We start from the raw sequence: 16,525 nt of genomic DNA, 5'->3' as shown, positions 1-16,525 counted from the left end.
GTTCATTTCCCAGATGGTACTTTAATAGAGAAGGTAGATGGGTCAAAAACACAGACTTGCATAGATGGGCAAACATAGCTTATGAGAGATACTGAATTTTGAGTCAATATTAAGTATGCATATTAATGTCTCAGGCATTGATAGGTGAAACCAATTTCATTAAGCTTCATTTTGAGAACAGAATGTGGTGGAAAGAGGGCCGAATAAGGTGGCTTCTTATTAAATCAATCTGTGGGCTCTGCTTGTCGTTCCAATGCAACCTGTTTTTATCTCATTAACCTTTGGCAGGTGGTCCATTTTCACCTCATTTTTGAAACTAATTGAGTTGTGTTCACTGAATTGGTAAGAAAACACTGTATTAAAATCAAAACATGCAAAATTACTTTATCCTGTTTTACTATCAATAGATTATTACAATTATACAGACACTCCTGCTGATCTGAGTTCTTGTTTCATAGCTGGAAGTACTTAACCTGGTATTAGCGCATCTCTTTAATTGGGCAGATTCTTATACTTGATAGTTTGTTTAGTCCATTCTCATTCCTATTCCTTTTCCATCCTCTCTACCACATTTCATTTGACTAGGGCTGAATTAACATGATTTATTGCTATTCAAGTAGAAATTTTACATCACCTCTGTAGACAGAGCAGTTGAGGTCCTGAATATAAAACAGACAATTGTCTTACATGTAAGGTTAAAGTAATGAAATATGGATCACAAGTAGTAATAGCTATATGTGTATGAGTATGTGGAGCTATATTTCCAAGAGCATGTGTAATTGAATATATTGCTTGTTCAAGCATTTTGAGGTGCTGGATATAAAACCTTTCCAACAATTTATTAGTATTTGATTATACGGTAATGATACTGTCCTTTTTCTATTACTCTATTCACTGTATTTATATTTAATATGTTATCAAAGTGACTTAAGTACAGAGTTTACAAAATAGGATATAACCTATTTCTTGTAGAATTTTATCCAGAGAAATCTATGTTAGCTTTCATTTTTTCTGCCTCTCTTATAAAACATCTATAATATGGATCCTTAAATGCTTCAATATCTTTAGGAGGCTTTGCATCATGAAAAAGATTAACATATTCAACAGAGTGTATAGTTGAGTAAAATCCTCTTAAAGTTGATAAGCCATACAGAGTGTGTATGTGAGACAAGGTAATTTTCCTTTAATAAGATCCTTAAAATTACAAGAAAACCCCATTTTCACCCAATTTATCAGCTAGTTTGCCTGAATCCAAAATAAAATAATGATCTTTGAAATAATAATTTCCAATATTCTGAGCCATACTACAGTTACATATTTGAAATTCTTCCCTTTAAAAAACTTCTTTAAAAATCTCTCCTTTATAATCAGGGTTTTGGAAGGTTGAGTGGTGGCCATGTTAATGTTGTTGAGGTAGTTCTAAAGTTTGCACCAGAAACAGTTTCTGAGGAAAAAACTTGCAGTAATGGCCCGATGACACTGATGGAACCACTAACGGCAAAACCTAATGCTTTTCCCTCCCAGGCATTAGTCCATCCCAAAACTTTTTTTCTCTACTTCCTAACAGTATTTCTCAGTCATCAATATTAATGGACAAACAGTTGCATCATGGTAATAAGCACTATTTAATTCTACAATCTTCTATTTTCAACACTATGACAACCTCTCGCCACTGCCTTCAACATCAATATTGGAGAAGCGAGGGTTTGCGGAGCATGGGCATGAATGACCACTGTCAGAAGAAGCATTCTAAAGTCACCAATACGGCGCTTCTCAAGACTGGAGAGTCAAAATAACCTTATGCTCTTTAAAAATCAAGACTTTCCTTTACCTCTCACAAATGAGAAGTTCTTTAAAATTAGAGTTTGTGACAACTTTATGTCAAAATATCACTATCAAATACTCATTTATTTAAATGCATGTCCAAAAAAAGGAAATTTTAATTGTTTGTTAGAAAACATAATCTGTTCATTTTTTTCCATATCATATTGGAAAGTGAACTCCAAAACACAAATGATGACTATTAAAATTAAATAAACTATTAGAAATCTTCCAAGATTTTCTCAGGGATGAACTGAATAATTTATTTGCTTGTTATTAAATATTTAAAACATGAGAAAGGCTTAAAGAATGAGAAAGTGAACTTCTGTGCCCTTAAAATCCAGCTTAAAAATTGAACCTTATCAATAAGATTGAAAACTGAGTTGTGTTTCCAAAATATATCATCCTCTCACCCTCTCAGGTTATTAGCCACCTAATTAGTAATCATAACCCCATGTTCTTCCTCCTATACATACCTCTAAACAGTAAATAGTATAGGTTACCTGTCTTAATACTATATTTGTATACATACATATAGTACAATCCTTTATGAACACTTTTGCATTTGCTCAGCCTTAAGTTTATGGAATTCATCCAATGATGTGTGTGTGTGTGTGTATATATATATGAATATAATATGTATGTTTTAATAAACAATTAAGTTGACAGACATGTAGAATGTGTCAAATTTTTGACTAATCAAATGCTAATGTAAATATATATACATTTTTGTATGATACACACAGAAGTCAATCTAGTTTAGGGTAGAATTCCCCAAATGCCACAGATGCTGTCCTTTGCCCTCTTTATAACCTCTACAACCCAAGTCTCTGGGGTTCGGGTGCTGACAAATGTGCACAGAGTAGCCACACCAGATTCTTACTTCCTTTTAGGATTTTGTCAAGGATTTTCCTTAAATTCTTTGACTCTTAGCTACCAGTGCACAAGAATATTTATTGTATTTCATTCAGAAGTTATTTGGTATCCTAACAAGAAGTTGTTTGTATTGAGAGGGTGGTTTGAAATTCCTTGTCTGTCACATTGTTGTAAGGGATCATACGAAAACTGTGAAATATGAGGCAACAGCTAGTATGATATCATGCCCTCTTTTATGTCTTAGCTCCCTCTTCATGTCATTTTTTACCATGGGGTGGGAAATACATCGAATAATTCTGGTAGAGGGAAGAGAGGATGTGGGAAGAGTGTGTGCTGTGTGTGCTTGGTGTGTATAGTACATGTCATCCATCAATTTTGAATGTGATCATGGTACTTTTCTCTGACCTTAACATATATTTAATTGTTAATTGACAGAGCATGGTAAGATCAATTTGCAAATTTTTTTCATTAAATAGATGCACATTTTCTCATAGAAGGCTTATAAATATATTGTTTCTCTTAGTTAAATAATCCTAAAGCAGTCTTCTTAGGCTTGTACATCATTATACACATATTGTGGTAAATGTTCTCCTGGTAAAATAGGTAAGTTCTTTTGGCAAAAAAAAAAAAAAATCAGCAAAATTTCCATTTCTATTAAGGAATTTTCTAATCATGTGATTTGAATGATTGAAAAGTTTATAACTGAGACATCTGTATCTTGGTTTTTTCCATCTTGCTTTATAAAATTTTGTTATTGTGATATTAGCAAACAAACAAGAGTTAAAATTTTTCTTGATCAAATAGATTTGGGGAATATCCGAAGTACTGAGACTTCTCAGGTTCAATAATGTGTTACGTGAACTGTTATATTTTGTAGACATATTCTATCATGGAATATTTTGTTAATAATAGAAAGCTTACAGACTGGTATTCTATGGATCACTCTTTGGGTAATGTTTCTGTATTTCTGTACTTTAAATATGGAAGGTATAGAAATGAGAAGAAATTGTATGATATGCCTATTTTAACTAATATGCAGACTTGATATACTAAAATATACATCAACATTGCCAGCAGAAATCCACTAATCGTGTTTACTAGATTAAAATCTACAGTGGTATTAGAAGATACATTGAGATGCGTGTACTGGGAATGACATTGATACTTTCACGAAAAATATTAATTGTCTATTAACTGAATATATTCACAACTCAAGTTATTAACTCACTTGACTTCTCTTTTTCATTTAAAATGGGGGACCTTTAGAGGAAAGTGAAAACTGCCTTATTCCTTTTCAGATTTTTTAAAATGTATCTGTTTGAACCAAGCTCAGGTCTGCCTGGCCAGAGGCTAGTGTGGCTTCCTAAAAGCCTATTAATGCACTTCAGAAATATCAGCAGCAGGAAGTAAAGTGGCAGAGACAGTGCCTCTAGGAGATTATTTGTCCCCTAGGAATTGTCTTTTTCATGCCAGCCATGGACATCAACTAGACGGTTTAACCATAAAGGGGCCCAGAAGATTCCCCACACAAAAATTTCTCACATGGGCTTGCCCCATATACTCAAAATGCCATTTCAGAGTGTCAGTGAGTCACACTTGAGTAATCAGCAGTTCTGTAGAGACTTATGCTTTTAAAAAATTCATACACGTTTTATCTATTTAGTCCTAGTAATAAAACTATAAAGGTACTTAATATTGCCATCATATAGATGAGGAAAGCAGACTCAGGAATAAAATATAAAACTAACGTATTCTAGCACAGATTGCTATATGCATTATTACCCTAAATCTTATTTTTACTTAAGTTCTGGGTAGTTTCTATAAGTTTATTATGTCCAAACTTTATAGCTCATATACTCATAAAAATGTTTTAAAATAGACAAGCACCACCAGCACTTGTATATCACTTATTCATAAATCATAAAATACACTACTATACTATAATAGTTGACATAGTAAAAAAAAAAAACTCCAAGATTAAGAAAGGAAGAGCTAACAAATATAATAGAAACAGAAAATTAATATTTTTCTACCAACCTCTAGTGGATTATCTTATGTATTCCTGCACTGTACACCAGCCACTTTTGAGAATACTGCCTTAAGAAGACATGTATATTTGATTTTCGTGTGTTTGATTTAGTTTAACCATCATAAAACTTAATTTCTGAGAACTCTCTACTAGAAGTAAGTTATTTCCTGGAGGATTCATTCCTTAATGAAAATTGGCAGTACTGTATAGAATGAATTCTAGTGTCTAATGGCCTGATTTCAAAACCTTGTTCTTGCTTGCTATATGACCCTGAGGAAATGATTTAACCTCTTTGCTCAGTTCCTGTAAACTGGGATAAAATTAATATCTACATCACAGAGTTGTTGTTAAAATTAAATCAGCTAATATATATGCAAAGTGCTTAAAACAAGCTTGGCACATTGTTAAGTGCTGCAAACACATCGGATAATATTAACACAGCATTATTACATCATTTTGTGACAGGAGGAAAGAGGAGATTGTTTACAGATAATTAAAAGATACCCATTACTCACAAATCACAACCCACACACTAAGGGTATACAAAGATCAAAAGAAAGTACTCTCACATTTAAGTAACTTGTAATCTAGCACAGGGCTGTGAGATCACAGTGCACTTTTCCATTAATCAGAAGTTAGTATTTAGTGCTTAATTGTAATAAAAAAGAAAGGTAATTGTGTGGAATTTAAAAAGTATTTCTTTCCATCTAAAAACTATCAACACAGTAACAATAAAGATCTATTTCCAGATACATCTATAGCCAAAAGCCCCAGCTACAGTGCTCAAGATTTGGATGGATGAGAAAAACCTTATTAGAAGGCTAATGTGTAACATTCAAGAAAGCAAATTATAGGGAAGAGGGCAAAAGAGAATGGTGAGATAATGAAATTCCACATAATAATTTAACAGAGGTTTGTCTTCATTAAAAGATCATATTTTTGTCCAGAAATTCTTCAGACAGAAAAATCTGCTACCTTTAATCATGCAAAGTAGAATAAATAAGACTCACGGTAAACCTGTTTGGGAATAAACACAGCAAATAAATAATGTGCTAGCTTTAATATTTATTTTTACAACTTCCTTGTAGGATATTATAATTTCATTGATCACTGAAGCAATCTTTACATATTTTAACATCCAATTAAATGTAGTAGAGTATACACATTAACGTTAGCTTGGCACTCTTTAATGTATACAGTTAAGCACTGCAAAGTCTGTGGGTTAATTTTGAAAGACCTGTGTATATTAGCATCATGCTCAATAGAGCAATCTATCTGAAAATATTTAATATCATAATATATAAATTATAAAAATATCTTATATTTAATTTATTATATTCCACCACTGGTACAGTATATACTGCTGTAAGAAAAGTATACTCTCTGTACAAACATTCTTAAGTGCATTCTATGTTCAATATAATTGTTTATTTAATAGTAGTATAAAATCACTAAATAAAGTAGTTCACAAAGGTTATATGTATACACACACACACACACACACACACATATATAACTGAAGTATAGTTGGTTTTACAATGTTGTGTTAATTTCTGACATACTGCACAGTGATTCAGTTATACATATATATATTCATTTGTATACTCTTTCTCATTATAGGCTATTACATGATATTGAATATAGTTCTCTGTACTGTACAGTAGGACCTTGATGTTTATCTATTTTATATATATTAGTTAGTATCTGCAAAACCCAAACTCCCAATTTATCCCTCAACCTCCTTTCCTTCTTGGTAACCATAAGTTTGTCTTCTATATCTGTATTGTAAATAAGTTTGTTTGTGTCATTTTTCCAGGTTCCACATATAAGTGATATCATATGGTATTTTTCTTTCTCTTTTGACCTACTTCACTTAGAATGACAATTTCTAGGTCCATCCACGTTGCTGCAAATGGCATTATTTTATTCTTTTTATGGCTGAATAGTATTCCATTTTTTATATATACCACAACTTCTTTCTCTAATCATCTGTTGATGGACATTTAGGTTGCTTCCTTGTCTTGGCTATTGTAAATAGTACTGCTATGACCACTGGGGTGCATATATCTTTTCAAATAAGAGTCTCCTCTAGTTATATGCCCAGAAGTAAGATTGTTGGATCATATGACAACTTTATTTTTAGTTTTTTTTTTAGTTTTTTGTTTTTTTTTTAAGGAACCTCCATACTGTTTTCCATAATGGCTGCATTAAACTACATTCTCACCAATGGGAGAGTTCTGTTTTCTCCACACCCTCTCCAGTATTTATTTTTTGTGAACTTTTTCACAATGGCCATTCTGATGGGTATGAGAAACAAATGGGGACTAACTAAACTTATAAGCTTTTGCACAGCAAAGGAAACTATAAATGAAACAAAAAGATAGCCTACAGAATAGGAAAAAAATATTTGCAAATGATGCAATTGACAAGGGCTTAATTTCCATAATATGCAAATAGCTCATACAACTCAGAGACAGAAAAAGGAAAAAAAAAATTGTAACCCAATCAAAAATGGGCAGAAAACCTAAACGAACATTTCTCCAATGAAGACATACAAATGGTCAATAGACCATCAGAGAAATGCAAATCAAAACATTATATATATTGAGCTTCAATAGGTAATGCATTTCCCTATGATGTAGTATAATGCTTTCTGTATAAGTACTATATTAAAATTTATAACTTCTAGGATTGTGGGTTGGTATATAGTAGGCTGATGCATAGGTCACTTGAAACTAATACTCTGCAATGGAAAAATCACATCATTGCCTTATTATTATAGAAATATATAATTCAATAATACTAGGTGAATTTGTTGCTCATATGTATACATATATTATATATCTAGTACCTAATACTGTGATGTGCAAAAACAAAATGAAGGGAAAGGGTATTTTTTTCTAAAATTTGGAAATTCTCAAGTTTATATCATTAGATCTGTCTTTAACATTTGAGCATTCATTATTCAGCCATGCTTTCTACATAAATCAAAATAAAAGAAATATGTAGTGCCAGAGAGTGATGGGTAAACATTGTTTTATAAAATTGTGTATGTACATTTTCTTATATTTAATTTTTTAATCAAAGTAATACATATATGATTAAAAATTAAGTAATAAAAAGATTATAAGAAAAGCAAAAGTTGCCGCCTTCCACTTTATTGCCCCAGTTTTGCTCCCCAGAGGGAAATATTATTATGTCTTTAAGCTGTTTCTTCCATTAATTTCTTTACCATCTCTTGGTAATAACTATGCATTGTAAATAAGGCCCAGAACATACTTGGTAGCTTTTAAATCTTGGAGAATGCAAACATTAAAATATACATAAGCTTTTCAGTATCAGGAAGATTCTGGCACAAATTATTAATCTGTTTTCTTAAATTTATTACTGAAAGCAAGGAAGAAAAGCATATTAACTAGCAGTGTAACTGGTTAAACATAAATCTCCAAAATATCTGTTTTTATAATTAAAAATAATTGTGTGTGCTGCAGCGAACTAAGTTCTGCAGTGTAATTAAACATATTTAACATATATTAACTCTATAAGTAATTTGCATAAATTATTCTACTTAACAATTTTAGTGTACACCAGGGGATACTGTGATTTTTATCAATGCACTCTATTAACTGAATGGATAATGATATGGTTTTAAAAGTTGAGACATAATTATAAGCCCCTTTTAATCTCCAAATGAAGAGTATTACAGGCTATTGGAATAATTTGTCAAAATTACACGGAGAGCTGCATATGCTGTTTTGAAAGTTGCAGGTGAACCTCTCTCTACACCTAATCTGCTGACAAATACCTACCATTCATTTACATCTTCTCAATATCCCTTTCCAGTTTATTAGCTCATAGACTAGGCTTTTGTTCAGAGATACAATATTATGATCTAGTTCTAAATAACTATAGTCATAATTATCCTAAAAGAAAACATGGATATTTACTTTTGTGAGATACATGGTAGTATAATAAAACTAAATGCTGGAAACTTGAGTTCTGAGTCTTAATTTAGTTACAGTGACTCAGAGCAAGACCTAAGATTAAAAATGGCTTCAGTGTCCTTGCCTATAAAATGCAAAGGGCTTGAACTCATTAAAATCCAAAGAGGTGCCTTCAAGTCCTTCACATAATCAGTCACAATAACACTCAGTTTTAGTCATTATTCTACTTATTCTTATCTAAATAAGAAAGTAATGTCATGTCATTGTGCGCCATACTATAGCACTTAAGAATCTAAAAAGGAGACTTTTCTCTACCGAGCACCTCACATTTTCTTTGGCTCACTCTACCGCTCTTCTTTCCTTCCACTCTGCACAGACAAAGCATTGACTGGGAAGGGTATAAACCTGTCAGAGTATGACTACATATATGACTACATGGCAAGCGTCCCCATGTTCCTTGCCGTAGCCATGCCAAGAAAATAATGTAGACCAGAAATTTTCAAACTGTTTAGTTTTAGAACCCCTTTCCACTCTTAAAAATTATTTAAGATCCCCCAAATCTTTCATTTACATAGTTTTTATCTAGTGATATTTACTGTCCTATAAACTAAAATCAAAAGCATTGGGAACATTTATTTATATTAACTGATTATAATAATCTCATTAAATGCTAACATAAAACATACTTTCCACTGAAACATGTTTTTCTAAGACAAAAAAGTAAGAAGAGTGGCATTATTTTGCATTTTTATAAATGTCTCTAAGTGTCTGCCTTAATGGTAGGTGAATTCTCAGATCTGCTTTCAATCTGTTGTTAAAATCACGTCATGTAACCTCTTGAAAACTTCACTGTACACTCATAAGAGAATGAGAGTGAAAACGGCAAATAATTCCCTAATGTTACAAAGATGGTTTGACCTTGCAGCTCCTCTGAAAGGATTTCATCTCCCAGCCACACGTTTGAGAACTACTGGTGTAGGGAAAGGCATAGGGGTGAGATGCAAAATGATGTACCCATGTAGGAGTACGGCAGGACATGCTGGCCAAGACTTGACCACAGTGAACTTGTATAAAACTGTACAGACAACACACCTGGTTGATATTATTCTTTAAGTTCTTGTTTTTAAGCAAAAGGTACTTCAGAAATAAATATTCCAAATTGGTGAAGAATTAGTAAGGAATGTGAATTAATTTTTAGAAATCCTATTTCCACTTGTACAAAAAGAAAAAAAAAGTCCTATGAATAGAATTACTGAGTGATTGGTTAGGTGGCTTCACTGGTTTCTCGAGGTTTTAAATATTATTATACTATTTAAAAGGAATAAGTCAGCACTCGGAGAGATTTCACTAAAACACATGAAAAGTTGAGAAACGAAACCAAAGTAAGAATTATCTTCCTGCTCATTTACCAACAAACTTTACCAAGACAGGAACTGAGATTAAAGACCAAAAGCTTGGATATGTGAGAACGACTCTAAGTAAATTAAATGAGCACACACACTTCCTCTGTGCAGAGCACAAAAATCTAATAATCCCTGATTGTGCAAAATGCAAGAAACAAATAAGGGGTTAAAAATAAGCATCTCCTTGTCCAGGTTTTTGGTCCAGGATAGAATCTATAGAAGCTGGTCTTCTCTATCAACATCTAGTCAGCGTTTATAACATCTTAACTAGTACAGATGTTTCAAAATCCATTGGTGGATGGCTTTTCTTTTTTTACTTGAGGTATAGTTGACAGACAACATTATATTAGTTTCAGGTGTACAACATGATGATTTGATATTTGTATACATTGCAAAATGATCACCACAATAAATCTAGTTACCACTTGCCACCTTACATAAAGTAGTTGCAATTAATTTTTTCTTGTGATAAGGACTTTACAGATATACTCCCTTAGCAAATTTCAAATGAACAATACAGTATTATTAACCACAATCACCGTGCTGTACATTGCATCCCCATGATTTATTTTATAGTTAAAAGTTTGTACCTTTTAATCCCTTTCACTCATTTTGCCCACTCTTCCCCCACTTCCCCCACTTCCCCCACTAGTGGCTGGTTTTACCACAGACTTTTTATCTATTCCAAAACTTGAACTAATTCCTCAAAATACATATTCAAGAAAGAAAAGTACCACTAATAATTTTCACTAACAACAACCAGAAAACAGTAAGTCTCTGATACTTATATATTGCATACCAAATGCAGGCACAGCCCTGAGTACTGTGTGTATATTAACCCCACTGATACAACAGTATCCTGATGTAGACACTAGTATGGCCCCTATTTTTCAAATGAGAAAACTAAGGAACAGAGGAACAGAAAGGTTAAATGTTTTGTCTTAAGTCAGGGAGCCAGGATTTGAGCCTAGGCAATCTGGCCCCAGAATCTGAATAAGAATGAAGCAGCGACTAAATCTGAGCAATGCCGTACAACAACAGAATATGTAAAAGGTTTTTAGGGAAAATTCCACATGTTTAGAAAAGCCTACTTCTTTAAAATCTTGCTCTTAAATAAGAATTTCCTCTAGCTCTCTTGGAACACATTCGAATATTAACACTTCAAGTATAAAGAAATTTGTCTATTTTGTTCATCACTATCTTTAGAATCCAGAGCAGTGACTAGTACAGAATAAGCTGTTAATGAATATTTGCAGAATAAAAGTAAGTGTAATTTTTATACCTATCAAGTAGGTTTATTTCAGAAATTCAGTAAAGTGGAGCTAGAGAGAGGGTTGTTCATTTTGTTTTTACTCTCCATTAATTCCATCTATTACCGAGTTCCAGGTGTCCTTACTCAGTTATTCTTGAATTTTAACATTTATAAAATCACTTGGGAGTCTTGTTAAAATGTAGACTGTGATTCAGAAGGTCTGCATGGAGCATGAGATTCTGAATTTCTAACAAGTTCCCAGGTGAAGTCAAGGCTAAGTAAGGATCTAAGGACTGCTCTTTGAGTCTCAAGGTCCTATAAGCATCTGATAGGTGTGATTTTCAAATTTCAGTAACTAAAGTGACTTAAAAGTCATAACAAGTAACAGAGATTTTAAACATTATGTATATCATGATTCTATTTTTTTCACACACTCCCCTTCTCATTTACACTGTTGCCATTATTTTAGGACAAACTGAAAAGTGACATTTCTCACTGCTACTGGAATGATTGTCACATGGGATGTTAAAATTCTTTACTGGGGACATACTGTGATGCTTTGTTTGGATATCTCCAACTGTCAGTGTTTTTCCTATGACCTTTCCTATGGATTAAACACAAATAAACACATATTTGACAATTTGAAAAGGCAAGCTATCTTACAGTTAAGATTAGAATAGAAAAATGCAGAAACATCCACATCACCATTTTTTGAATTGATTCATCATTCCAGGATTTAGATAGATAACAATTGTCAAAATAAACTAATAAAAAAGTAATCCTTTATATATTTGCAATGAAAGGGTCAGGCTTGATTCTCTTCATTTTATACATGTAAACCAATGCCACCGAAAACTATTAGATAAAGTAATCAGTGTTTATTTAGTGAACACTCTTATTTCATTTGATTTGTTCCACATACTATTCGATGTTTTACATGAATATTAACCTGTTTAATATGTATAACATCCCCCCAAATAAGTACTATTATTATTTCTGTGTTTTACAGGTGATACAACCAAGGCGCAGTGAGGTGAAATACATCACTTAAGATCTCGTATCTATTTTCTAAGATTTGAAACCAGGCAGTCTGGCTTCAGAATCTATAGTCTTAACTACTGTGCCTTGCTGCCTCCCTCTATGAATTTCTAAGGAAAATACATACTTGACATTTCCAAAGACTTGTAATATTATATCCAACTATATTTTCGATTAACTTAAGAATCAGACTCCTTGTAGCAACTTAGAGTGTCACAAACTGAACAGTAGCAAATACATACTCAAGCTATAATGAATGATTAGGGCTTTAAGAGTGCCAGGGAAGTGGGGCATGGTGGGAACAAAGGAGGGCTGGCTTTCTTCTCCAACTGACGTGTCCTCACTTCACAGTACTCGGCACCGAGCATTCTCTGCTACAATGAACTAATCTACTACCTCTATCACCTGGTGATACATATATTATTTGGTAGCTGCCTGGAATTTGATAAATATATTTCCAGTTGTACATCAGACATCCCCACCCTCCTTTGTACAATGGTAATGGAAGGCAAACATGTCTAATTCTTGCACAAAAATGTTCCTCCCTCTAAAGTCCTGTGTTGGATAATGATGATACCATCTGCTCATTAATATAACTAGGAACCTCAAAGACATTCTCAGCAATCCTCTCTTTTTTCCCCCACATTATATTTGATTTTACACCAACTAATATTAATGGCACCTTGGCATACGCCATCAGCTAATGTTCTCATGATCTCTCCTTTAGATTATTGTAGCACCCTCCTAGCTTCTCACGGTTTTTACTTCTTAAGTTACTCTTTGATACTCTCATCAGACTTGCTTTTCTAAAGCATATACAGACACTTGCAACTTGTTAAAGACCTTTGCTGTCCACTCTCTGCTTAGAAATGTAAGCCCAAACTGCTTAGTGAGGTGTATAAAGACATTTCTAATTTAACCCCAGACTATGTTTCAAGACACAGTCTCAGCTATTTCTTTTCCAAGTAGCTACATAAGCTTCTTACTTTAGCAAACAATGCCTTCAAAATCTTCTTAATACATTCTTTTTTGTTCTGTCCAGAATGTCCTTGCCTATGTTTTAGCTTGATAGTTTTCATTTTTCTTTCAAGACGATGCCTTACACATGAAGCATTTTCTTACCTCCCCTATAGGGAAAAATAAACGTTATCACTCTGATTTCCTGTTGTACTCTGAATGTATTTTTTATGAGTCAGTCTATATTATGGCCTTCTAGCAGGTAAGAAAATCTCTTAGTGTTTGGTATATAGGAGTTGCTCAGTAAAATTTACTGAATAAAACAGTGAAAACAAATAAGTGGGCTTAACCAATAATTTTACATTAATAATGTATTTCATAATTTTGGACATAATTAAATAATAATAAATTAGCAATATATGTATATTAATTACAGTAAATACTAGTATGACATATTGTCTCACACACACACTTATGGGAATGATTTCTCCCTTTTGCATGAAAAAGGATGTTATTTGTAGCCAGCAAAACAATGGGAGTAAAATACATTAAGAGTCTCATAAATCCCAAGAATATCCTCTACTGTATTCCCATAGTCATGCCTAGCCAGAGAAAAAAATAAACAGTCAAGTGCAGGTTGGTGTAGGCTGTTGACTGCCAAGAGGAAAGAAAAGCTATTCGTGTTGAGTTCAGCATGAATTTCATTATCAAGAATGTGCTAAAAAAACATTGACACTGCTGTAGTCCTTCTGTAGGTGGTTTGTCTGACAAGTGGGAGGCTCATCTTTGGTAGAAACATGTTGTTGTGCTGCCGATACATGACTGTATGATTTATCCTTCCCCATGCCATCTATAAATACAGGTGGTTCCTGATTTGTACTATGATCTCCTTATGGAAACTCAATTGGAGGAAAAATAGTAGTAAACAGATTATCTTCTCCACAGTAACATAAACAGCTATGTATATTCAGATCTGAAGGCTTCTATGTGAGAAGCTCATTCAAGTTAGGACTTCCGCAGTTACCATATTGACCTCTAGATGGTGGTGCAGCACTAGTTTGATATTTGCATGACCAGTTAACAGCTCTGGAGTTGCACTCCATTGTTCTCCAGGACATCCAGGGACTACAGGATGAGCATCCAGCCCAAACTGGATGAAGATCTATTAGTTAGTTTTTTTTTCTTTAATTTTTTTGAGGGGAAAGGTAATTAGATTCATTTATTAATTTTATTTATTATTTATTTATTTAATGAAGGCACTGGGGATTGAACCCAGGACCTGGTGTGTGCTATGCATGAGCTCTACCATTGAGCTGTACCCTTGACCCTCCATAGTTAGGTATTTTGAGATGAGCAAATTAGAGAGCTGTAGAGTAGTGATAGGCTATACTTCACACTGAAGGGTGGTGTTACTGATGTACGCTGAAGATAAGCAATAAAATTGCTATATTTTATATTTTTGATATTTTCGTAACTATAATCATGGGAATTTCCAAACATATTCAAAAGTACAGTGAATGATGTAATGGATCTCCATATGTTCATAACTCAGCTTGAGTAATTATTAACACATGACCCATCTTGTTCATATTTACTCCCATGTACTTGCAACACGTTTTGATGTCACATACATGAATTCATTAAAAACCTCATGATTTCCCTAAAAAGTGACTTTGTGAAAACATCTGTAGTTGGCATTAACATTTGAAGGAAAGACGAAAGGTGCAGTGATTAGCAAAAGAGGAAGAGGGGATCTTCTTAGACATATTTCTTGACCTGGTTGGTGAATACATAGTTGGGTTCACTTTGCTGTAATTCACCTAGTTACAGACTTATACTCTGTGTACTTTCCTGCATGCATTTTTTACTTTCAAGAAAGAGAAAGGAAAAAACTAAGCAGGAAAGGGACACATGTCTTATACATTCTGCCTTCTTGACAGAAATGGGCTTACAGTATGAAGTAGTTCATCTTTATTGACAATTGGAATCATGTGGAATAATGATGGCAAAATTCAACTGAACTGCAAAGTTCAGGGAGAAAATTAAGAGAAAATTAAATTGTGCCAAAGCCCTACACAGAGCCCCTTGACGTTTACCTCATGAAAACCTCTTAAAGGCTCAGAAAATCATCTTGATCTTTCTTTAAGTAGAATTAGTGGAAGAATGGGCATGCCCACTGCCTTGCCTACACCTTTATCTACTGCGGTCTCCTTTGACACAGCCACTGCCACTGAGGTGGTGTCCAGCTTCATGGGGGTAAGAACCACAAATACTTTACTGAAGTGAAATAATGATGGAAGTTCCACCTCTTAGAAACCCACTAGAAGAATAAATAATAAGCTAGAGGGAAAACAAAGGGGCAATCAATGAAAAAGTAGGAAGAGATAAAGGAGATAAATCAATAGAAACAAAACTGGAAAATGAGAAGGTGGTGAAAACAGAATACAGAAGAAGCTGTTCTCACTTACCCCAGAAGCCTTCCTTTACTACTGCATTGATTCTCCTCTCCTCAAAACTTCCAGAGTGTTCAGGGTGTTATTTTACGTCAACAAAGGCATAATGGGGTACCTACTTTAAATTCGGACAGATCTTGATTGGAACCTTGAGGAATCTACTGAACCTCCTTGATTTGGCTCATCTGTAAAATGGGGTTAAGATTGTTTGCATTTTAGGGGTATTCTGAATATGACAGATACTGATATATAATATAATACCAGTACATTGCCAGTGATCAATTAGTAACAACCATAATTATTATTATTATATCTGTTAGTATTATTTCTGTACCTAGGAATAAGCCTATGGTATAGCAGGTGCTAACGAATATTTTTTAGTTTGATAGACAAGTGTGGTTTGAGTGCAAGTAAAAATCGCCTTAGGGACGGCATATGCTGCCTTTGATACCTATTGGAAAGTCTTCTCTAAAATATGTAAGATGAACTATATGTCCTCTATATATGTGCTTCTATTAGTTATGTGACTAATAATGACTCGTTTATACTTTACTAAGATTAAAGGAAGGCAGGTATAACACAAAAAGATGAAGAGAAGGTAAGATACGTAGCATCTGGCTCACAGGTAGCAGATGCTACATATTTTCTACAAACATCTAATGGGAGACCTAAAAATGGCTTGTCTCTTCTGGACACAGTGATGAAGTAGATGCTCACTTTTCCTTCTATTTCTGTTCTAAATTCAGCTACTA

At 33.6% G+C, this 16,525-nt stretch overlaps 1 protein-coding gene across 29 annotated transcripts in view; it reads right to left on the bottom strand.

Moving 5' to 3' along the window:
• The window catches only part of PTPRD (protein tyrosine phosphatase receptor type D), a 1,865,527-nt gene that overhangs the window by 1,654,451 nt on the left and 194,551 nt on the right, over positions 1–16,525 (bottom strand). For 2 of the 29 annotated variants that reach the window (XM_072959434.1, XM_072959440.1), the window contains exon 2: positions 15,789–15,958. The exons of the other annotated variants lie outside the window; for them this stretch is intronic. The gene's annotated coding sequence lies outside the window, so the exon portion shown is untranslated. The remainder of the gene's footprint in view (positions 1–15,788; positions 15,959–16,525) is intronic. 29 annotated transcript variants of the gene reach the window in all.

Source organism: Vicugna pacos, chromosome 4 (genome assembly GCF_048564905.1).
Source record: "Vicugna pacos chromosome 4, VicPac4, whole genome shotgun sequence".
NCBI lineage: Eukaryota > Metazoa > Chordata > Mammalia > Artiodactyla > Camelidae > Vicugna > Vicugna pacos.
Note: the sequence above shows the minus strand (reverse complement) of the source record. Positions and strands in the feature narration are given on the sequence as shown.